Source organism: Bubalus kerabau, chromosome 14 (genome assembly GCF_029407905.1).
Source record: "Bubalus kerabau isolate K-KA32 ecotype Philippines breed swamp buffalo chromosome 14, PCC_UOA_SB_1v2, whole genome shotgun sequence".
Classification (NCBI taxonomy): Eukaryota; Metazoa; Chordata; class Mammalia; order Artiodactyla; family Bovidae; genus Bubalus; species Bubalus kerabau.
The window spans coordinates 10,869,159-10,894,482 of NC_073637.1; the positions used below are offsets into that span (position 1 = coordinate 10,869,159).

The window sequence follows — 25,324 nt, forward strand, 5'->3', positions numbered from 1 at the left end:
GTTTCCTTCAAACTTGCACCAGGAAAGGCACAGGTGAGACATCGCAGTCAAATACTGTGTGCTAAATCACTTCAGTCATGTCCAACTCTTTGCTACCCTATGGACTGTAGCCCGCCAGGCTCCTCTGTCCATGGGATTTTCCAGGCAAGAATACTGGAGTAGGCTGCCATGCCCTCCCCCAGGGGAATCTTCCTGACCCAGGTCTCTTACGTCTCCTGCATTGGCAGGTGGGTTCTTTACCACTAGTGCCACCTGGGAATACTACAGGAGCCAAATACTGGGGTTGTATGCTAACCACACTCCCTGTAACTGACAGCAAGTTCTTATTGGGAAAAGCACCTGGATGCTGCGTCTGCATGTCTACTACAGCCCCCTCCTTGCCCTGTTCAGATCCACTTCTCCATATGTGTTTGGGGAAATCGATCCTCCAGGATCCTGATGGGCTTCTCATCCTTAGGGGCAACCAGGAGGAGGAAGTCAGTAGGACAAACTACTCATCCTCGGGCAGCATGATGGTGGTCACTCATCCTTGATTTCTCCTGCTGGTACCAGCTGAGTATTACCCTCATCCCCTACTCATCTGCTTTGCCTGTAAGGATGCTGTGTTGAATTAAGCATCTCCATAGTTCTTGTGTGTCAGCCCGACAGTCACAGTACTTGCACCCCCCTGGTTTCTGGCAGTTAAGTTCTTCCCCCAGCTTCCATTGGTGTAGGGTCCTACCACCCCTGTTGCTATACCTGCAAGCCAAGCTCTTTCACTGCCTCTTCTGCATGAACCCTGGCCCACAGGGGAGATCCAACACTTTACATGATGCTGGTGCTGACTCAACAGAGCACCCTTTATGTCTGCAGTAAATGGTTTGGCCTCTGAGCCTTCCTGAGAAGCATTTGATGGCTCTGCTCCTGTGTAGAAATGGTGAATCAGTTGCAGCCTGCCCACTTCCCTGAACCTTTCTATCCCTCCTTTTACTACCTGTCAAGGCAAGTGTAGTATTTCAACTCCACTCACATTGTGTGCATGCGTGCTAAGTCACTTCGGTCATGTTCTACTCTGTGTGACCCTATGGACTGCAGCTTGCTAGGCTCCTCTATCCATGGGATTCTCCAGGCCAGAATACTGGAGTGGGTTGCCATGCCCTCCTCCGGGGGATCTTCCTGACCCAGAAATGGAACCCATGTCTCTTCTGTCTCCTGCATTGGTAGGTGGGTTCTTTCCCACTAGTGCCACCTGGGAAGGCCCCTGCTCAGCTTAAGACACTGCTTTTCCTACGCTTCCAGGATCACAAATTCACACCATCTCCTTGAATCCTTGGTGGAATGTTAACTTCTGTAGCTCAGGGGAGTGAATCGGAGTCATCCAACCCTATCCAGTTTTATGTATTGTCCCCCTTGAAACACCCTTACGTTCAAGCACCCTTAGAATCTGCTTTCGTGTGTACACCTGAGCTTCAGGAGGGAAGTAATGGCTCCGTGTACCCCACGTCTTCAAATCGTAAGGCAACCCATCAGGGTCTCTAGTCATATTTTGTTATACTGACTGTGCTACAAAACGATTAATATTATTGCTACTAATAAAACAAATGATCCTAGGATACGGCAGGATTTTGTATGATCTTAGAGATTTCTCTTTCCTGAGAAGCAAGGAAGGTCCAAGGGACCCTTACCTGTAGGCATTATCAAGGGAGGGTAATTTGGGGAGAACCTATAGGACAGAGAGTAGGGTGGGGCTGGAGTCAGGAAACACTGAAGAAAGACCAGCTTCCTGCGGGCGGGGGCGGAGGCGGAGGCGGGGGCGGGGGCGGGGGCGGGAATCACGTGACGGTGACCACGAAGATGAGAATCAGGAAAGGCTCTGGGGCGGGGCAAGGAGGAGGTTGGTGGTAGCCTGAACAAGAGCTGATGGAACAAGCAGGACGGTCGGGGCGGCTTGAGGCCTTCCTATGGGTAAACCTGTGTTTTTCTCCTCCTTGTGCCATTGGGACTGAGCACAGGTGGGGTTAATGCTGGTCACAGACGATTAGGACCACTGGGTGACGACATGGAAGCAATCTCTCCCTTTCTCTGAACACCATGTGAGCACCACCATTTTTCTATCTCTCTGGATCACTTTCAATATTAGATTTGGTGGATGTTTGCCTGCAGGTTTTAATTTCCCTCCTTTCCTAAACTGTAAGCTTCATGAAAATACAATCTTTTATTTACCCTAAGGGCCCAGTGCAGTCTTGTCCCTGTGTTCAATAGCATCTGTTTAATGAATGAATGACATAGAGTAAATGAATGAATGAAAGGTCAATGATATTTCTTTATCTGATAGGCTTTTGTTTTAAGTATTTTTCTTTATGTGGACCATTTTTAAAATCTTTATTGAGTTTGTCACAATGTTGCTTTGGTTTTATGTTTTTGGTTTTCTGGCTGTCGAGGCATGTGGGATATTAATTGTCTAACCTGGGATCGGACCCATACTCCCTGCCGTAGAAGGTGAAGTCTTAACCGGGGACCACCAGGAAAGTCCCTGATAGGCTTTTGTTTTTACTAAATATACTGTATTGAATGTATTTTTAAATCAACATGAATGTATGTAGGGAGTTAAAAGGACATTCTGCATATTGAATATCAAGAACAAGCTCTGCAAATGGATTTCTTAAGAAATGGACTTTTTATGGTGGTAGCCTGAGAAAGGTTGGAAAAGGAAGCCCAGAAAAGGAAAACTTTTTTTCCACCTCTAGTTCTCATTTATTCATTAATTACCCCAAATTTCTGTTTAAATGCTATTAATGTGTCTCCTAAAATTATCTAGTGATTGACATAATAAGGTAACATATCAGACCTCATGCTGCCAAACCAGCAAACGAGCTTCTTTCACACTTCACAGCTAATTTCAGAGGTGAGACTAAGTACCCAGGCCTGTGAATGTGTGAGATTTTAAAATTACCCCCATTCTCAAACAGCATTCACCCAGTAGTTCACACAGAATCCACGTGGATATGGGCTTAGATGGCATATCTTGTATCCATGTGGCATGGTCTTCCCAAGACCTGATGAGCTACTCTTTCTGTTTGTTCTTGGACATCCAAGCCCTTACTATTTCACCTTGGAAAGTAAGGAATAATCCTTCCATTTGAGAAATTCCGGAGCCACTAAATCAACTAACACAACTTCTGTCCTGTGACAATAATAGAAGGAAAATGGTGCTCACTTGCAGAGTGGTTGTGAATATGGGAAGTACTCAAAAAATATTAGTTATCCTTTTTCTTTAAAACTGGAAAATTTTCTCTAGTGGTATTTTTGGTGCTGCCCTCACATACCCTGGGAAGCCCCAGCCTGTTACTAGGAGCCCCTCCCCTTGATTCCTGCATCCATCGTGCTTTTGCTTCTATTGGCCTGCACCCACAGCTCGCAGCCCTGGGGCTGCTGGAGCTCACTGCCTGCAGATATAGACCTGAGAATTGCATCTCCCTTCGGTGGGTTTTAGCCCAAGACTGACTGATGTAAGACATCGAAGCCAGCTCCTTTAGTTGAGTTGGGACAAGCTCTGGAGCATCCCTCATACTCCAGTTTCCTGCAAGATCAGGTTGAAGACTTGACCTGACTTGCACCCCTCTTGTCTTCTTTCCTCTTGCTCTTCTGTTTTCCTGGTTCTTTTACCAGTTTCTCCTGGGAACATGTTCTTGCAAGTTATCTGCATGGGAATCCTCCTGTCAGTGTCTGCTTCTGGGGAAACCAATCTAAGTTGATTTCATCAGATGGAAGATGCATTTAACAAAACAAAAGGGTTGGTCATTAAATAGCCTCTCCCTGGATGCGATGAGGCCAGGGATGCTGCTGCCAAGGGCTGAGTGGTAGCCATGTGGACCTGAGCAAGAAGAGTGCCAGAGGAATAGAGGCGAGGGGATGGGCGCAGAAAGGAACACATTGTACAATCCACAGAATCAGAGGACTGCAGGCGAAGGCAGAAGGGAAAGGGCAGGTAGGATCCAAGGATCGCTACACAGCCAGGGCTCGAGAGACTGGATGGATGGTGAGCTTTGGGAAGCAAGTAGCAGGAGATGGAGAGGAAGGCGAGCTCAGGTGTGAGTCTGTCACGCTTGTGGGACATCCAGGTGGAAATCCTTGTCACGGACACAGAGCAGGGAAGTTCCAGGCAGAGGCAGTGTGTGAAGCTCAGGGTGCTAAGTATATGTATCTGGGCTACGGAACTGTTAAAGCAGCAAATAGAAAAATCCAAGGGAAAGGAAACACAAGAACAGCAACATAAGACAAAAACTAGTCCTAACCAAAATAGAACTCTGAATCCCACGAACTAAATGTCCTTCCCAGTAATTTCTGATCCCCTCTGCTCCACTCATTAATTCAAAGTATCTTTCCCTAGTTCATCTGATGGTCTCTTTAACCTTAACATTATTTTCATTGTTTGTATCTGCCTGGTGTTGTTGTTGTTCAGTCTATACATCGTGGTGGACTCTTTTTGACCCCATGGGCTGCAGCACACCAGGCTTCCCTGTCCTTCACGATCTCCCAGAGTTTGCTCAGACTCATGTCCACTGAGTCCGTGATGCCATCCAACCATCTCATCCTCTCGTCCCCTTCTTCTCCTGCTCCTCAGACTTTCCCAGCATCAGGGTCTTTTCCAATGAGTCAGCTCTTCGCAACAGATGGCCAAAGTATTTAAGCTTTGGTTTCAGCATCAGTTCTTCCAATGAATATTCAGGGTTGATCTCCTTGCAGTCCAAGGGACTCTCAAGAGTCTTTTCCAACACCACAGTTCAAAACCATCAATTCTGGTACATACATTTTCCTTATTGCCATTTCACCTCTATGAACCTCATTTCTCACATCTCCAAAATTAGGGGGCTATGTTATAGGGCCATTATGAGGATCCGTGGAATCCATTTTTTGAGTTGACTAACATATCCACATGATACAAGCCCAGAAAATGTCACTGGCTCATCTTCCCATCCACTGGTGCACTTGCTGTCACATGCTCACACACATACGACGCTTTGCAATGAAAAAATATATACAGGACTTTTAGGAAAAAAACAAACAAACAAAAATGAGGGTTATAACCATGATTCAAGTCTGAAAATTTAATTTAATCAAGCTGGTTTTCACCCCAAATGACTTTGCTGATGAAATATGGGATTGGCAAAGGATCAGGTGGCTGGAGGAAGTAAAAGGGATTTCAGAAGATAGATCACCCCTCAGAAAGGGACACTGAAATACAATTAGACTGTGAGGTTTTGTAAAAGATGCTGAAAAGAAGGAGGAGGGCCAGGAAGAAGCCACATATCACTTTTTTTATAATTTTTAAATAGAAGGTCAAGACATTTTTTCCACTTTCTGTGCATATGAGACCATTTGTGTGGTCATTCTTTTAGGACAAGTTGACAATTACAACATTTTTTTTTAGTTCCACTCTCTCCCTCTCCGTTTCCCTCCCATGTTTGTTGAAAGGAATAGTTCCCTGGCCTACATGTGGAAATCACATGGTGGGGTTGGGGCGCCCTATTTATCTTTGCATCCTTGGTGCTTAGAAAGTGCCTGGTAAATAGACATTTTGAGTCAATAAATGTCTGTTGAATGGTTGGATGATTGATTGAATGAATGAATGAATAGACAATAGCATTCATTATCCTCCAGAAGATTACAATACGTTGCATAGAAAAAAGCGTATCCTTGGAGAGAAAGTTAGACAGCCCAGGCAGATCGAGGACACAGGTTTTAGAAGAGCAGTCTGTACTTCATGTGGGAATGATGATGAGGTGGGTCGTTAGTCTGCCAGGGCTTCAAATACTGTGCTAAATATGACATCTGCATTTTATATTTATTCCGGGGTGTGTTTTGCTTCCTAGACAATGCTGGCAATATCTGGAAAATTCTTAATATTAAATTTGAACTCCAGCATGTTTCAGCTGGAAAGCCCTGCATTTCTTGGAGATGTTGCGAATAGTCTCAGAAAGCACTTTCATCAAAGTGAATAACTTTGCAATTGAAGGGAATTTAGAGAGCTATTCACTGATCCTCTGTATGAAAGGTGAGGAAACTGAATCCCAGAAAGAGGAAATGATTTGTTCAAGACCTGAGTATATAGTCCTATACATGCGATCTTGACTTAGTTTTGAAGCCTCAGCTAGAGGCTGGTTAATTCTGTGTCCTGAGCAATGAGTGGGTTAAGTCCATACCCCCAGCCATCTTTCTTACAGGCATCCCACACTCTCCATCACAATATCCACCCTAATCGCCCCAAGGTCTGGTCCAACAATCAGGGACAGCCCCGATGCCCAAGAGCCCACTGAAATTATTCAAATGAGCCAGTCCTAACCACGTTCCCCCTGCCTCACCTGTACTTTCCCGAGGAACTTACAGTCAGGGTTCTTGCCTTCAGATCCCTCCGTCTCTCTTTCTGGTGACTGACTCCACCCTACAAGGATAATGCATTTATTATTATTGCAATAACGGAGGTGTTGCATCTAGATGGGGAACTCATAGGAAGCAGAGGGGAGCAGCAGGGAAAGCTACATAAAGGAGGGTGCATGTCATCCGGGACAAAGGACTGACGAGAAAGAGAAAACGAGACAGGAAAGAAACCCTCCGTGTGGGGGTAGGTTATGTGCTCCACATTACAAATTCAAGTCAAGCCCCAGCAACTTTGCAACTGCAGACGTTTTCTTCCCTTTCTTTCCAGGAAGAAAAATAGCCCTTCTATTTTCATCTTTGGAATCGCCATTTGTCATTCTCAAGGTGCCTCGGTGCCTTTGTCTCTGGCGTCAGCTGGCAGCAGTGTTGCTAAAAATAGCTGGCAGAGGGAACCGCTCTACACACTGAACATTAAAAATAGAAAGGGAAGCACTGGTGTGAATAATGCATGAGAGAGAATCCCGCTTGCGCTGGCCTCCAGGGTCTCCAGGGGACTGGTTGCTGGGCAGGGCACCACCGGGCAGGGGGGATCAAGGCATTTGTTTTGCTCCTGCTTCAGAGAACAGGCTGCCTGCAAATTACAGGTCGCCCCTTGGGCTGCCTGGGGGCAGGGAGGGATGAAAAGAGATGAAGGCTCAGACCAGCATTCTGGAATGCAAATCTGGTGTCTAATTGGTAAGCACAAATTTAAATGCCATCCACAGCCAGGACAAAGGAGGACAGGGATCTGTGAGTGGCAGAGAGGGCATGCCCTATCTAAAGCCATGGAGTTCCTTTTAAAAATACACTGCTAGGGACTTCCCTGGTGGTCCAGTTGTTAAGACTCTGCGCTCCCAGTGAAGGGGGCCTGGGTTTGATCCCTGGTGAGGAAACTAGATTTCACATGCCACAATTAAGATCCAGTGCAGACAAATACATTGGGGGGAAAATATATATATATATATATATATATATATATATATATATATACTGCCAGCCAACCAGAATTGGTCTGCAAGGGGAGTTTGTTTCTGAAATCCCCAGATTAGAATTTCTGCAAAAATCTAACAGCTGCTCAAAGTCAAGACCCTATTGCATCAGCCAGAGGGGAGCTCTCCCCACCTCCAAGAACATGGTAAATTCCTCATCAATATTGATGAATAACCAAATACTCTTAGAACCATACACAAAACCTCCCTTTCCTCCCTTTACACTGACTCATTTGCCACCACCAGACACTGGTTTTATTTCTGGCAGTCCCAGGCTGTCGGCACGGAAATAACTCAGAGATTGGTCAGTCCAGGGCAGGGTGCTGAAGTCCAGAGACGGGAAGAGGGTATCTCAGGTCACGGTAGGCTGACTTGCCCCCTCACTGCTTCTGATCTGCCTTCCCCACCATCTTCCTGCAGGGTCTTCGGGGTCTTCAGATCCTTCTGCAATAAGAATTTTGTTCCCAAATGCCAAACAAGCCTTGGTGCAGGTAGAATTCTTCGTGTCTGACCCAGCATATACCTCGGAATGGGGAGCAGGCCCTTTGTGGCCCTGAGCTGTGGGACAAGAGCAATCTGTGGGCACCTGGGGCAAAGGGTCTCTGTTGCATTGGTCCAGGAAGCTGGGTTTTGATTTGATCCAATGGAGTCTCCCTAGCTTTCCTAAAGAAAGGTCCCTCTGCTATTAGAGAGATCGCCTCTCCTTTCTCAGGGCAGGACCCTCATTCTCAAATCAGCATCCTCACCAAATGGCGAAGATCACAACGTTGGAACCAGCTTGGGCTCAGATCCGGTCTGCCCTTGATTGTCTGGTGTATCTAATATCTCTGGGCTCCTGTTTCCTGCTCCTAAAGTGGAACCAACAACACTGCTTGACCAGGGCTGTTAGAAAGCCAAGACCACGAATGAGAAATGTTGACCACACTGACCACACACAACTGGCGCTGTGCAGCCGGGAGTGCCTCCCTTCTCAGAGCTCCGCCTTCCCCTCTGCAAGGTAAGCCTTCCTGACTCTCAACCCAAGTCTGTGACATACTGTCTCAGTGGCCCTGGGTACTGGGCATCCATTCACTTGTAAATGAAGATGGTCAAACCTCCCTTGGGAGTTGTGGAGGTCAGTGAGATAGCCAGATCGAGGACAGTTGTGGTTTCACTGATCCTTCAAGCCTCCAGGATGGGAAAACTTCTCCTTGTAGGGGATAGAGGACCAGCATGGAATATGCTAAAGTTGGTGGCAAGTCATCTTTTATTGTCCTGTCCTTTCCCCATTGTTCACTTATTCAGGTATTCTTTTACTCACTCACTCATTCTTGGATTTATTTATTAATTCATTTGTCAAAGCCCGAAACTGATAGTCTAGGCTGGTCCTCTGTAGCTCAGTGTATCACCAGAGCAGAATGGGACACGCTCCTGACTTTGATGGGGACCCCTAGGAAGTAAGGCCACACTGACAAGTGTCCATCAAGAACCCTGAAGATTCCATGGGCTTCCCCTGTCCTTTTCCTGTTTAGATTCCGCCCCCACCCCCACCATCCAGTAAAGTGACTGCGATAGACGTACTACTGCTTGCAAAGACATGTGTACATGCTTGCTCAGTCGTGTCCGGCTCTTTGGAACTCTATGGGCTGTAACCCACCAGGCTCCTCTGTCCATGGGATTCTCCAGGCAAGAATACTGGAGTGGGATGCCATGCCCTCCTCCAGGGTATCTTCCTGACCCAGGGATAGAACCCTGGTCTCCTGCATTGCAGGCAGAGTTTTTTTTTTGTTTGTTTGTTTTTTACTGCTGAGCCACCAGGGGAAATCCACTTGCAAAGATGACCATGACCTGATCCTTGGAATATGTGGATGTCACCTTCTATAGCAAGAGGGGCTCTGTGGGTGAGATTAAGTTAAGCATCTCGATAGGGAGACAACCCTGAATAACTGGGGTGGGCCTTCAGTGTAAGGACAAGAATGCTTATCAGAAGTCAGAGAAGGACAAGGCGACATTGGAAGGCAGAGGTTGGAACCGATTGGAGCCATATGGCCAGGGAACGCTGGTAGCCTGAGAAACATGGAAACATGTTTGTGTTGACTGAAAAATATAGTCACAACCTGAAAGCAGAGAGTTATTTTATTTGGTGGGAATATTTAGGACTTCGAGCCGGGGAGACAGCATCTCAGTAGCTCCGAGAAAATTGCTCCAAGGAGACAGGGAGGGAAGTCAGGCTGTATACAAGTTTGCAACAAAAGGAGCAGGCAGTCTGAACATCAAAGAGCAGGTAACAGGTTAAGGAATTTAGCATTCTGTGTATGGGAAGCTGCAAGCCTCTGGGCTCACTGCACTCATCCCCTTCACATGCACTTCAGCTCTCTGGGGCCAATCCTCTTTCCTTGTCCACCTTAAGGAGTGGCAGGTGGCTGCTTCCTGCATGCTTCCTGCTTCTCAGTGATCACCATGGGGTTGGTGGGTGGTAACATCCACTGGATCTCAGTTTGGGGAGTCTTCACATTTGGAGGCCAGAAATTGCAGATGGCTGTGATTTCTTGTTTATTGGTGTGGCAGGAGATATTTTCATTTCACATTTGAAAACAGAGAGAGAACCAAACACCCCTTCCTTATTCATACTGCACCTTAGAAGACAAATTAACTGGATTCAGATACAGTGAGAAGAGACTCAATGAATCAGCCCCATAGGATTGGAGCAAATAGAACTGCCTGGAGCTACCTAGGCAGGGACCCGATGGAAATAAATGACACAGCTGATCTCGGATGGACTTGGCCTGCAACAGCTTGGAGAGGGGCTTTGGTTCCCAGCCACAGTCTGGGGCTGAGTCGAGGCTGTGAGAGCACAAGGTCCTAGCCACTAGACCAGCCGTCAGTGACAAGGGCCCTGACCCTTCGGCTTTGCAGAAAAGAATTTCCACAAAGACAGAGAGTAATAAAGCAAGCAGAGTATTTATTAAGAGGAAAAAGAGTACAGTGGAAATACACACAGGTGGACTGGGGAGAGAGAGAGTCACTGAGTCTTGCCCTCATGGCAGTTTGAATTACTTCTATGGGACATTTCTTCCCGGTTCCCTTTGGTCAATCCTTTCGAATTGCCTGGTTCACAGTCCATGTTTGGTATATCTCAGGATCCTCCAACGTGTGCGCACGCATGCATCTCTTAGCCGAGATGGATTCTACCGCAAAGGCCTGTGGGTAGCCTGGCGTCAGTTAGCGTCACTCCCCTTTGACCTCCAGGGAGCTTTTCTGTGCATGTGGGGTCGGGGAGGTCTCCTGAGTTCAGGAATGAGAAGTCTGTGGTCTGCGCAGGGCCCAGCCCCCTTCCTTAATCGTCCTGCTAGTCTCATCTTGGAGTTTTGCTTCACAGCGAATGAATCTCCAATCATTTTACCCTGATGGGCCCCATCTACCGCCTGCCTCACAATGACTGCTGCTGCTGCTAAGTCGCTTCAGTCGTGTCCGACTCTGTGCAACCCCATAGACGGCAGCCCACCAGGCTCCCCCGTCCCTGGGATTCTCCAGGCAAGAACACTGGAGTGGGTTGCCATTTCCTTCTCCAATGCATGAAAGTGAAAGTGAAGTCGCTCAGTCGTGTCCGACTCTTAGCGACCCCATGGACTGCAGCCCACCAGGCTCTTCCGTCCATGGGATTTTCCAGGCAAGAGTACTGGAGTGGGGTGCCATTGCCTTCTCTGTCACAATGACTAAACAAAAACAATACAGAAGAAAAAAATACACTCACGAAACAAACACAGCATGCAGAATCAAAGATCTCGATCTATGAGAAAACATAACGCAGAAAAAGGAAGGGAATGTGTCATCAGGGTTTCATGCTATAGAATGACTTGATAAGAATATGAATTTAAAATGTAAAAGTTCAAACAAAAAATAATAAAACAACAGCAGGAGATGAACAAAGAAAATTTGGACATAGGGTCCCAGTAGGAAACAGAAGCTCACTGATGGGATTTTGAAGATAATTTAATCTGGGGTCCAATTACAGGGAGAGGGATGGCACTCAAGCGCTGGTGACAGTAGGGAGCTGTGCCCAGCCCCAGGCCCACAAGGGCAGGGGAAGAGCCGGTGTCATCAGGAGCGTGAAAGGAGGGCCCCACCCGCTGCAGAGGACGCTGAGAAAGATGGATTGTGAGCTGGGTGCTGGCTGCATTGAATGAAATTGAGGTTTTACAGCTGAGCGTGAAGAGGAGGATGTGAACTGGGTAAACACAATAATCTCTGCCACAAATAGACAACCTTTCTTCACTCTGCAAGTGCTGAGCACATTGTGAAGGATGAGAGGAAGGAGAAGAAAAGAAAGACGAAAGTGATGTAGATGCCAATATTCAAAGATTTACAGTCTGATATGGAGACAAATATGTAATCGATGGGTTTCTTAGGGTCTCTGCTGCCCTCATTAAAGTGTGTCTAAGAATTGATGTACACACAGTATTGTATTTACAACAGATAACCAACAAAGACCTGCTGTAGAGCACAGGGAACTCTGCTCAGTATTCTGTAATAACCTAAAGGGGGAAAGAATTTGAAAAAGAATAGATATATGTATATATAGATATAGATGTATGTATATCTATATATAGATATATGTAGATGTAGATATATATGTATATATAGATATATGTGTGTGTATATATACATATATATAGAAAAGACTGAATCATTTTACTGTACACCTGAAACTAACACAGCATTGTAAATCAACTATGCTCCAATATAAAATAAAAGTTTAGGAGGAAAATTATTTTGAGGTTAGTAAGCTCCAAAATCACTGCAGATGGTGATTGCAGCCATGAAATTAAAAGACACTTACTCCTTGGAAGGAAAGTTATGACCAACCTAGATAGCGTATTCAAAAGAAGAGACATTATTTTGCCAACAAAGGTCCGTCTAGTCAAGGCTATGGTTTTTCCTGTGGTCATGTATGGATGTGAGAGTTGGACTGTGAAGAAAGCTGAGCACCGAGGAATTGATGCTTTTGAACTGTGGTGTTGGAGAAGACTCTTGAGAGTCCCTTGGACTGCAAGGAGATCCAACCAGTCCATTCTGAAGGAGATCAGTCCCGGGTGTTCTTTGGAAAGATTGATACTAAAGCTGAAACTCTAGTACTTTGGCCACCTCATGCGAAGAGTTGACTCATTGGAAAAGACTCTGATGCTGGGAGGGATTGGGGGCAGGAGGAAAAGGGGATGACAGAGGATGAGATGGCTGGATAGCATCACCGACTCGATGGACATGAGTTTGAGTGAACTCCGGGAGTTGGTGATGGACAGGGAGGCCTGGCATGCTGTGATTCATGGGGTTGCAAAGAGTCGGACACAACAGAGTGACTGAACTGAACTGAACTGAAGCATAAAGAAAATGAATGATTGATAACTGGATATATATCATGTTGTCTTGAAACCAAATGTTGAATCCTTTTTGAAATCAGGATAGGATGCAATTTAGCAGGTATTTTTCAAATGTTTTTATAGCTGTTCTAGTCAATCATGTTATATGTTTTTGCCTTTTCATACTGTTCATGGGGTTCTCAAAGCAAGAATACTGAAGTGGTTTGCCCTTCCCTTTTCCAGGGATTTTGATGCTTTTGAACTGTGGTGTTGGAGAAGACTCTTGAAAGTCCCTTGGACTGCAAGGAGATCAAACTAGTCAATGCTAAAAGAAATCAATCCTGAATAGTCATTGGTAGGACTGATGCTGAAACTCCAATACTTTGGCCACATGATGCGAAGAACTGACTCATTGGAAAAGACCCTGATGCTGGGAAAGATTGAAGGCAGGAGAAGGGGACAACAGAGGATGAGATGGTTGGATGGCACCACCGACTCGATGGACATGAGTTTGAGCAAGCTCTGGGAGTTGGTGATGGACAAGGAAGCCTGGCATGCTGCAGTCCGTGGAGTTGCAAAGAGTCAAACACAGCTGAGTGACTGAACTGAACTGAGTCAATCACGTGTAAGTACATCCTATTAAACCCAAACTGATTTAAGTTTTTTTTTTTTTTTTAAAAGCATGTCTAAGAACACAGGGCTTGACAAAGAGGGCCGTTGTCTGCTGAGCCTGGGGTTTGGTGGACACACATGTCTTGAGGGGAGCGGCCTTGTAAACATGGAGATTTTCTCCAGGAAGCCTGGAGTGGTAGAGGGAATAATAAAGAAGGGGAGAGAAGGTGGGTCATGTCTGGGCAGCAGCAGGTCTAGAGTTTGGCAGGAATAGAGGAGGGGAGATAGGATAGCAGAGATGGGCCTGAGATGCCCATGAAGGGCTTGTAGGCTGCACTTCCGTTAAAGTCTCTAATAGACGGAAGGGGCCAGCGGAGCCGAGGCACCGCGGGCAGCCACTGTCACCTCCTGACCAGCAGGCAGCCTCCTCTCCAGAAATAGCACCAGGATTCCCTTTTAGGAAACACCTCTCGTTCCACTCAAGTGGGTTAGGAGCCATGGCCCCCTACCTATCCCGTGGCTCACTGGGAGTCGCAAGGTCCAGGCCTGTTCGGCCAATATAGTCGTCTTTACCCTGGTCACAGGGATGTGAGCTAAGTCAGTCCAACAGAATTCATTCTTCCAGCTTTACTGGGACTCAGTGTGTTGAGGCGGTGGGGGATGATCTCTGCGGGGGTCGCCAGGCTGGGGGGAATAGAAGCCTAGCCAAGCTCAAGTGAAAGTCATCTCGGAAAAAAGCTGAGGCGAGAGGAAGGAGGAGCCAGTGCTTGTTAACTCCTTGTGAGCCCTGGGCGCGGCTGGACCGGGATCCCTGAACTTGGCAGCCTTATGAACCCAGGACCCCTGAACTTGGCAGCCTTATGAACCCAGGACCCCTGAACTTGGCAGCCTTATGAACCCAGGACTCCTGAACTTGGCAGCCTTATGAACCCAGGACTCCTGAACTTGGCAGCCTCATGAATCCATAAAGCATTCTCTGCTTAAGACAGTTGAGGTGCAGTCTCTGAGCTTGCCATAAGAGTTTTGATCGATACGGTTGTTGTGTAGAACAAACCTTGTAGAGAAAAAAAAAAAGAACAAAAGCAATCTATGCATCAGAGAGCAGTATTAGGGACTTGCTGGTGGTCCAGTGGTTGAGAACCCACCCTGCTATGCAGGGGATGCAGGTTCAATCCCTGGTTGAGGAACTAAGATCCTACAACGACTGAGCTCGTGCACTTTGGATCATGCACACCACATCTAGAGAGCCTGCACGCCGCAAGGAAAGATTCTCTATGTGATGTGATGAAGACCCTGCATGCCGCAAGACACAACGCAGTCAAATAAAGAAAGAAATTTAAAAAAAAAAAAGAGAGAGAGAGAAAGCACTATTAGCAAGCACTGGGAAGTAGGGTGTTCACACCAGTGTACTTGCTTTGCCTTGTTTTAGCATCAAGATTCCTGCCTCCCAGGATCCCCTCTGTCCCTGACAAATCCAGGTGGTTAGTTCCCATCAGGTGGTACACTATCCATATTCACTGTGAAAAAGGGACCTACTTTCAAATATCTGAAGGATTCTCACATGGAAGAGAAGAATAAATAGTTCCGTGTGGCTCCAAAGAGTGGAGACAGAATAACTTGGTAGAGGTGAGAAGAGTAAAAGGCAGATTGCAGATTCTTTACCATCTGAATTACCAGGGAAGCCCATTATAAAGACCACTTTTTTAAAATATTCAGATGGTCCTAGGGTGGAATGAGCTTGCCTTGGAAGGGGAATCCAGTGGAGTGGTCATGTCTGGCCCTCCATAGGTCAAGCTGAGTGTGAACCTTGGCTCTGACCCTCAACCACTGCGTGGTTTGGGGCAAGTTGGTTAATCTCTAAATCTGCTTCTGCAAATTGGTGGTAACAATAGTATCTTTCCAGGTGGCTCCTCAGGTGGTGCAGTGGTAAAGAATCTGCCTGCCAATGCAGGAGACTCAAGAGATGAGGGTTCAATCCCTGGATCAGGCAGATCCCCTGAAGGAGGAAATGGCAACCTATTCCAGTATTCTTGCCTGGAAAATTGCATAGACAGAGGAGCCCGGTGGGCTACAGTCCATGTGGCAAAGGGTCAGACCCCACTGAGCACGGCACAGATTCTACTAGCATCCACTTCACTGGGCTGTTGCAAGGAGTCAGTGGATTGAAGCCAAATGAGTCCCAGCAAGTTCTAGTTTTAAATACTGAGAGGTTAGGAGGTCTCTAATCATTAACAAAGTCTGGACCACCCCCCTTAGTGGAGTGACCCAGGGCGAGTCAAGGACAACAGATGCCTGCAAATGAGAGGGTCTTTTAAGACTTTCTTGAAATTTTCTTTCTAGGCAGAAATTTTGTTTTGATTTGATTTTTGTAAAAGATGTTGCTGATATGGCCACTTCAGAGATGGATGCTTGTGATAATTTTTGACAGACTTTCCTTGAAAAGCTCTTGAGGGCTTCCTTAAAATACATTTTGCTGAGATTGAAAATGAGTAGCATCTATCTGCTCCCAGCTGTCTGGACCTGGGGTTGTTTCTGCCTCAGACACTCTATGAAATGACTGTTGCGGGGACAAAGTGTGTCACTTACTGGCCGTGGCTCTGGAGGAGGAGGCTCGGGTCAGGGAGCTGCTCCTCAGCAGGCAATGGGGGCGTCCAGCTCCCTCACCTCCCACAGGAAGCAGCTCCTGGGTGGGGGTTGGAGGCAGTTCAGTTATCATAGTGTTTCAGGCCAACACCATGGCTGAGAAGATAAAGAACCACCCTTAATTTCTTTTCAAAGTTTGGTATTTTAAAAAATTAGGTGTCACTTTCATACAGAAATGTGAGCACACCATTAATGTCCATCCCTGTGTGACCACTGCTAAGGTCAAGATGTAGACATTTTCATCACCTCGGAGGTCCCCTCATCCTCTTCCCCAGACCTTACATCCATCCACCAGTTGTTGTTTTTAGTTGCTAAGTTGTGTTCTACTCTTTGTGACCCCATGGACTGTAGCCCGCCAGGCTCCTCTGTCCATGGGATTTTCCCAGGCAAGAATACAGGAGTCAGTTGACATTTGCTTCTCCAGGGGATCTTCCCGACCCAGGGATTGAACCCACATCTCCTGCATTGGCAGGTGGATTCTTTGCCCAGGGAAGCCCACCCACCAGAGGTAAACACTATTCTGACCTCTGAAACCATCCATTAATTTTGCCCATCAGTGTTCCCTGTATCAGTGGATTTGTACCATGTATGGTCTTTTGCATTTGATTCTTCTAATGCACCCAAACATGTGGGATTCTCCTGTGTTTAATGCATATCTGATGTTTGCTCTTTTACATCACTGTGTAATGGCCAACTCTACATCTGGATGATCAATTTCCAAGATTAAAATCTTAACTCTTACACAAATGTAAATTTTCCATTTATTCATTCAACTCATGAATTAATGAGTGAATCAGTACAACATTAAAAACAGGTTCCAATGAGGATTTGATTTTTTGACATTTATATTCAATACCAGATAGAATTTGTTGGTATTGCTGTAAACAGGAATCATTTTAATTCCTATGAACAGGAAGCACTTGTATTGTCATCAGTTTTCCATAATCACTACCCTTTCAGAGTTGTAAAGTCACAGAGTTAATAGAAAAAAGTTATTAATATATTCCCTATACACTCAGAAAGCCTCTGGACCACAAGCAGCACTGAGCTAGAAGGTTACCCAGGGCTCTCTTTGGCTCTTTTCCAAGTCTAGGAAAATATTTCCTGACAGTAAGAACAGACTTTAATTTATTTATCCATTTGCTCGTTGATGAGCATTTGAGTTATTCGCAGTTTGGCGGTGTTATGAATAAAGCCACCAGGAGCAATTTTTGAATGTTCTTTTTTTGTGGCCATATGCATCACTTCTCTTGAGTGCACCTAGGGGAGGAATTGCTAGTTCATAGAAAAACTGCACATTTATCTTTTTCAGATACTCCCAGTTTTCTGAAGTCATTGTGCTGTTTTAAACTCTCGCCTGCCTCCCAGATGTGTCTGATAGTTCCTGTTGCTCTGCTTCCTTGACAGCCTTTGGTGATGTCAGTATTCTTCATTTGAGCCATTCATGGGTTGTACAGACACCATCAGTTTTTATCCCTTAAGTCAGGAGTTTTTCTACTTCCATGTGTATGAGAATTTTGTGGTTGAGGGGAGAATGGATCCATGTATATGCATGGCTAAGTCCCTTCACTGTTCACCTGAAATTATCGCATCATTGTTAGTTGGCTATACCCCAATTCAAAATAAAAAGTTTTTTTTTTTTTAAGAATTACCTGGGCTGTTCATTTAAAATGTAGATGCAGAGGTCCCAGCCCCTGTCCACAAGTTTCGATCTAGTAGTTCTGGGTGGAGCTTAGAAATGTGCATTATGAACAAGTACTTTATTACTACGGATGTATTATGAGAAATACTGACTGTAGTGAAGCTTTCCTGTGTAATTTATGAGTTGCTGTTATTGTTTAGCATTTTTCAGAGTTCATCCTGCTGGGAGAGAGGCTGAGAGCACAGGTTAGTTCACAGATTTTTGAACATGAAATAACAATAGCCACTACCATTTATCTCACTTTTCAAAACAATCCTCCGAAATGAAGCTCAGTTTTTCCATCTTGCAAATGGGAACACTGAGGTTTGAGGATGGGTAAGAGAGAGGTAAGGAAATTTGCCCAAGAATTCAACATAGAGAATCAAGGATTAAATCCAAGGATTGCCCTATCCCTGATCAGTAAATTTTCTAATATTAATGATTTTGGCAACTTTTTGTTTATTTTTGCTAGCAGAGGATCTTTTTCTACAAGATAAAGTCTCTTTTTAAAATTTTTAACTTTTAAAAATTTATTTAAAATTTTTATTTACCTCTTGCATTAAAAAATTGTAGTTGATTATAGTATAGTGTTTCAGGTGTACAGAAAAGTGATTTAGTTATACACATACACATATTCTTTTTCAGAGTCTTTTCCATTATAAGCTATTATAAGATGTTGGATATAGTTTCATGTTATACAGTAGGTTCTTGTTTATCTAGCTTACGTATAGTACTGTATGTCTGTTAATCTCAAATTCTTAATTTATCCCTCCCTCCCTGCTCTTTCCCCTTTGATAGCCATAAGTTTGTTTTCTATGCCTATGAGTCTATTTCTGTTTTGCAAATGTGTTCATTCATATCATTTTTCTATATTCCACATATAGGTGATACAGTATGAGTCAAGATAAAGTCTCAAGCAAAATCCCAAGGTTTGAAACAGATCATAATCAAGCTCCAAGGGTAGAAGCGAGGGCTAGGAGCACAGCACCCTGCCTGTGTGACCTCTCTGAACCCTGGTTTCTTATTTCTACCTGCTGTTGGCCTTCAACCTCCCCCAGGTCCCAGGAGAAGGGCTTGTGAACCACAGGCCCCCAGCCCTGTCCCTAAGAGGCCCTGAGCACAGACACGTCATTTATGCAAGATTCCATTTTTATTTATTTAAGAAAATATCCACCCCTGAAATCAGGATTCTCTTTTCTTTAAACATAAGTATAACCTGAGAGTAAAATGTAACTTGGGGTGGGGTGAGGGAGGGCAAGTAGATGACGCAGGAGGTAGGAACTGGGAGTCACGGTGATAGTGAACCGAAGGCAGAAAAAGCAGGTGGCAAAGTGCAAAAATATCCAGCAGCGTGTTGCCTCCAAAGCCCAAATAAACCATTCTCTCCTCCTCAGATGGCAAGCTGAGTAAAGTTAGAGAACACCTTTAGCATCCTTCACCAGGCTCATGGCCTTTCACTGTCCAGCTGTGTGACCATAGGCCCATCATGTCATCTCTCTCATCCTTGGTTTTAACATCTGTGCCATTGTATCAAGAGCACCGATCCCAGCTGGAAGAACGAGGATCAGGGGAGGTGCACGGCGCCCGCGAGTATTCTTGACCATGGGGGATGCTCAGTCCAAAACGTCTCCTCCCCTGGACTACCCCCTCTACCCGCTGGATCAAGTGAACGCCCTGCAGACCCACCAGCCCTTTCAAAGCTGTTCTGGTGACTGTGGTGTGACCTTCCTCTCTGCTCTCCCGCTGGGAGCGGGATGAGCCATCCCAGGCTCTGCACAGGCAAAGGGGGGGGGGGCAGGATGACATCAGTAGGAGGGCCTGGAGAGAAACACATGAGTGCGTGCAGCAAATTCTATAAACACGGGAGGATGAGATCATCGTAGCATCTATTTCAGGAGCAGAAGCAGCACTCCAGCCAGACACAGGGCAGGTACGTGGAAGGCCGCAGTTTCAGCCGACTTGTAATAACGCCGATCACTCAAATGCATTGATCTCTTAGTGAGTGTGTGCCAAGCACTGGGATAATCAGTGTGCACACATGGTCTCATTTATCCCCATGACAACCCCATGGTGTAGGTGTGTGCCCTGGTGTGTGCCTGGCTTCCAGATGAGGGAATTGAGACACTGGGGGCTTATGGACCTTCTCCAAGGTCACTCAGTTACAAACAATGTGGTCGTGCTCACCTGGCTTCACACGGCAATACCAGGTGGGCTGTAGGCTTGGTGGCTGTCACAGAGGTTCACAGGCAGTGGCCTAAACCAGCCAGAAGTGAATTTTTCTTATGCGTCAGTCTTAATGGAAGCTGTGACGGACCAGGCCTCTTTGACCTCATCTCAGCCCTCTCTAGAGGTGTGGCCCCATGTGTGTGGTCCCTGAAAACTCACTATCATTCTTCCTCCCAGATGACAGGTAAGGAGCAATGGGGAGAGGCACCTTGCCTCCATCTTCTCTGCTCTCACATCACTGGCCTGTACCAGCTTAGCAGGTCTTATTGAGTACCGAGAGGGCTGTGTGAATGTTTGTCTTAAGTTGAAACTGACTATTGCTATTATTCATCTAACAGTAAAGGAGGCAGCATTAGCCCATGGCCAGTCTGCTCCTCTCATATTCAGAGGTACTGGGCAGAATATGACCAGGACTTTCACATCTGAGACAAAACATAAGCTGCAGCATAAACATTTTTCAGGCACCTACTATGTACAAGAAAACATGTCAAGCCCTGAATACAAGACTTAACAGCTGTAACCCTGCAGACAAAGAGGACAGCGTTAATGGAGTACCTTAGTACCTGGAACTGGTCTGGCCCAGGATGTCATGTCCTACAATTGTTTCAGTGCAGCTGTTGACAAGTGAGAGTATTGAGGCTCAAACAGAGAAAATGACTTGCTGAAGTTCATGTGTCTAGCAAGCAGTCAAGGTTCAAAATTCCCTTGTTACCCTGGGCAGGTTATTTAACTTCTTTGTGCCTATAACTTCCTCATCTCTAAAATGGTAAAAATGGCACCCACCCCACAGAATTGCTGAAGATGCTGAATACTCTAATGTACTTAAGATGCTGGGTAGAAGGTTTGGCTGGTAGCAAACTGCAGGCAAACAGTTAGATGTTATTGTTGTTATTAACATTATGGTTAATATTGTTGTGCCTGCTGAATCGCTTCAGTCGTGTCTGACCCTTTGCGACCGTATGGACAGCAGTCAGCCAGGCTCCTCTGTCCATGGGATTCTCCAGGCAAGAATACTGGAGTGGGTTGCCATGTCCTCTTCCAGGGGGATCTTCCTGACCCAGGGATCAAACCGATGTCTCTTTTGTCTCCTGCATTGGCAGGCAGGCTCTTTACCACGAGTGCCACCTGGGAAGCCCATTGTTAATATTAGTACTAGTGTTAACTTTCCATTCTGCCCAGCCTGCATCCAGTCCTAAACGAGTATGATAAATGCTATACTAGGCTGAGTATGTCCATGATGACGGTAGAATTCTTTTGACTCTAAAACATGAAAAAGATTTATAAAGGAAAAAGAATTTGCGGAACTTTGAAAGAAGGGTAGGATTTTAACAAGCAGAGATGAACAAGGCATTCCATAGAAAGAGGTGAGCTTGGCAAAGGCATTTAGAACGGCATTGGCAAGGATGTGCTGGGATAGTGAAGCGGGACAGGTGAGACAGCTGGGTGGGAGACTAGGTAGGATGGGGAGTGGTGCTGGGGAATCACGGAACTAATTTAAGGAGGTTGGCCTTTTACCTGAAGGCAATGGGGAGCCCCAGAGGGTTTTGATCAGCTCCGGGCCAGAAGAAGATTGTCATGGCAACAGCTCTGGGGAAAGACGAGCGGGTGGAGAGGCCAGCTCAGCAACTAGTGCCATGGTTTAGGTAAGAGGTAATGAGGATCCAAATTAGATCTACGGCTTTGGGAAAGGCTAGGAGGGAAACCTGAGTACAGTGCGTGGAGGGGGAATTAAAGGATCACAGTGGCTTTGCGTGTAGATGGTGAGGCCAGCAGAGCAGTGAAGCTGGAACACCTAAGCCCACTATCTGAAGCACAGGGTCCTAAGCCTCAGAGCATACAATGGGATCTGCCTACTGTGACAAATGATAAAATGACTTCTTTTTTTTTTCTAGCTGCTTCTGGTTAGACCTGAAACTATTCATTCACTTGTTCACTTGTTCGTTGGTTAAGTCATGTGCTCAGGGTTTCTGTTAAGCAAGTCCAATCAGTAAAGAGATCAAATGTGCTTTAGACAACCATTTCTATGAGCAAGGTACAGGGTAGGCTCCTGTAACAAAGAAGTCCTGTTGGAAACCGGACATTGATATTCCCCCCAAAGTCATATATTGAAGTCTATTCCCCCAGTGGGATGGCATTAGGGGTGGGGCCATGATGTGATTTAGGTCATGAGGGTGGAGCCCTCATGAATGAGATTTGCTATTCAGTCGTTCAGTCATGTCCAACTCTTTGCGCTCCATGGCAGCATGCCAGGCTTTGCTGTCCTTTACTGTCTCCCAGAGTTTGCTCAAACCCATGTCCACTGAGTCAGTGATGCCATCCAACCACCTCAGCCTCTGTCACCCTCTTCTCCTCCTGTCTTCAATCTTTTCCAGCATCAGGGTCTCTTTCAATGAGTCGGCTCTTCACATCAGGTGGCCAAAGTGTTGGAGCTTCAGCTTCAGCATCAGTCCTTCCAGTGAATAGGGTTGATTTTCTTTAGGGTTGACTGGTTTGATCTCCTTGCTGTCCAAGGGACTCTCAGGAGTCTCCTCCAGCACCACAGTTGGAGAGCATCAATTCTTCAGCACTCAGCCTTCTTTATGGCGCAACTCTCATATCCATACATGACTACTAAAGAAACCATAGCTTTGAGTATATGGACCTTTGTTGGCAAAGTGATATCTCTGCATTTTAAAACACCGTCTAGGTTTGTCATAGCTTTTCTTCCAAGGAGCAAGTGTCTTTTAATTTCATGTCTGCAGTCACCATCTGCAGTGATTCTGGAGGCCAAGATTATTAGAGTAAAAGAGACCTCAGGGAATTCCCCTGCCCCTTCTTCCATGTGAAGACGCAGCCAGGAGATGGCTGTCTATGAACCAGGGAGACGGCTCCTACCACACATCGAATCTGCTGGTGCCTTGTCTTGAATTCCCCAGTCTCCAGAACTGTTAGAAATAGATGTCTGCTGTTTATAAGTCACCCAGTCGATGGTATGCTTTTACTGCAGCCCCAGTGAACTAAGTGAAAGTGAAAGTCGCTCAGTCATGTCCGACTCTGTGACCCCGTGGACTATGCAGTCCATGGAATTCTCCAGGCCAGAATACTGGAGTGGGTAGCCTTTCCCTTCTCCAGGGGATCTTCCCAACCCACAGGCCCCCAAATACATTGGTTTGAACAAGCCACAGTTAATTTATCTTCCTCAAAAAAGTTTAGAGTCATTTCAGGGAGAGTGTGAGGGCCTGATGGTGAAGGGAGACGAGCCTGCCTCTAACTCATTCTGCTATCCTCAACAGGTAGCTTCTATCTCAGGATCCAAAATCGATGCTCCAGCAGCCACTGTTGTGTCTACACTCAAACCAGCGAGAAAAGGGGAGAGAAAAGGGAGGGCTCCTTTTCCCTTAAAGATCACGAGGCAGAAGGTGAATGCATCGCTTACATTCACATCCTGTAGTTGGAACTTGTTCCCATGACCGCATAACTGCAAGGGAGGCCGACAAATGTACTCTTGAGTTGGGTGTCCGTGTACAGGGATACAAAACCTACCAGCATGGAAGAAGGGGAAGCTGACCAACAGATACAGTCTCTGCTACTCTCCTACATCCTAAATGCAGGGAACTTAGAAGGGGCTTAATCCACTGGTATTGTAAGTTAATGAAAAGATTCTGGGACTATCAAGATGAAATAATATACTTCCTGTTTTGAAGGAGCTCTAAGTCTATAGAGGGGGCCAGACAAGTAAAGAAATAAAAGACATTGAATTGTTGTATTGAGGGGGATTGCCACCTACATGGGGCCTGGTTTAAAGAGTCACAAAGGAGAAAGACACATTCATCTGGGACAAGAGAGGTCAGAAGAGACTCCACAGAGAAGGTGATGCTCAGCTGAGTCTGGAAAGATGAGTCGATGTTTGTCTGGGGAGCCAGGTGAGGAGAGCTGTTCAAGGACACAAAAGTAGAACCTCAGCAAAGACAAAGGGATTTAGAAACATCCTGGTGTGTTCAGAGATGAGCAAGAAGGATGTGAGGGAAATGGCAAGAGAAGAGGCTGGAGGAGGCAGGTAGAGGCCAGCTCTGGGAACCCTAGTCTTTATTCCATAGGGAAAAGTGACCCGTTGGAGTTTTATGCACAGATGTTTAAGGTATCAGGGTTGTGTGTGCACAATTATATTTACAGTTTTGGAAAATTGCTTTGGGTACTCTTTGTGGGAGACGGACAAACAGTGAGGATAAGACTGGTAGAAGGGAGGAAAATTATTGCAGAAGCTTTGCTTTTCTTGCTAAGCCTTAAAGCCTGATGCAAATCCAACTTAGTCTAATATACCTCATAATTCGTACATAAAGCTAGAAATATATTATTTGAAATCAATTAAGGTTGCAATTGGCTATTTTAAGACCAAGTCTAATTGATATATATATTTTTTTTTTCTGTCATCAGTTTTATTTCCAGGGCTCAAATTTTCACTTCCTTTGTTTGTGTCTTCACCTCCTTGCTGAAGATTGTAAAGACGATGAAGATATTTAGAGAGGAGATGTATACGCTTGGGGAGGTCTCTTGCCTTCCACATATTAGCTGAACTAGGAGTGGGCTGGAAAGGATGAACCCCAAGGCTCCTTCTGTGCTCTAGGAAGAGTCTGTAGCATTCCAATCATGGAAACCCTGAGAAGTAAGGAATCCAAGGGATTATCCCCCATCTCATTTAACTGTGAAGAAACCGGGCTCAGAGAGGTTCGGTGATATGTCCAAAGTCACCCAGTTAATTGGCAGTGACAGAACCAGGGGCCAGGGTGTGGGTCCTTCTCAAGTCTTTGCCCATGAGTAAGGATCAAAACGCACAGCCTAGACAAGGGCCTCCCTGGCACCAGCTGAAATGACGCCACCACCACCTGCAAGGCTTCTTCCCCTCCTAAATTTCCATGATTTATGGAGTTTACCGTAAGAGCATTTTGCAGATATCCTTCTACGAGTGCTTATCACACCATGCAGTAAATGCTCACCCAGTTATTCATGTGTTTATTTAATGAGAATTTTCTGGCCTCATTATAATCTTCACAAGGAGCACTTTCAAGGATAACACTAGACACTCTGGTGCTCTCCAGTTTTTGACTTAAAATAACACAGTGAAAAACTTCACTGAATCTAGGTAGCATCTCTGGTCATTTCCTTAGAAGAGATTCTAGATGGAAATTCTCTACCTGGATGTCTGATCTATGTTTCACAATTAACAAGGTCAAGCTGTAATCTTGACTTACTGCCCTTGCTCTGATACCACATACACACACACGTGTGTACACACACACATTCCTTCTGCTTCTTCCATAATCTTACTCATCAGTAAATGGCACCACATTGCACCCAATTACTTAAGCCAAAAACCAGCTAGTTATCTTCAGTATCTTTCCTCCATTTAGCCTCTTGTTCAGCCCATCGCCACATCCTGTCAGTTCTGCCTGCCATCTACATCC

The 25,324-nt window shown here is 45.7% G+C and overlaps 1 long non-coding RNA gene across 2 annotated transcripts; it reads left to right on the forward strand.

Moving 5' to 3' along the window:
• Window positions 1-1,823: 1,823 nt before the first annotated feature.
• Window positions 1,824-17,586, forward strand: LOC129627182 (uncharacterized). 2 transcript variants are annotated; one of them, XR_008702463.1, is made up of 5 exons: window positions 1,824-1,944; window positions 7,806-7,876; window positions 8,098-8,382; window positions 12,965-13,346; window positions 17,289-17,586. It is a non-coding gene; the product is annotated as an uncharacterized LOC129627182 (long non-coding RNA). The 2 variants fall into 2 exon arrangements; XR_008702462.1 differs by having other exon boundaries at window positions 7,806-8,382.
• Window positions 17,587-25,324: the final 7,738 nt, after the last annotated feature.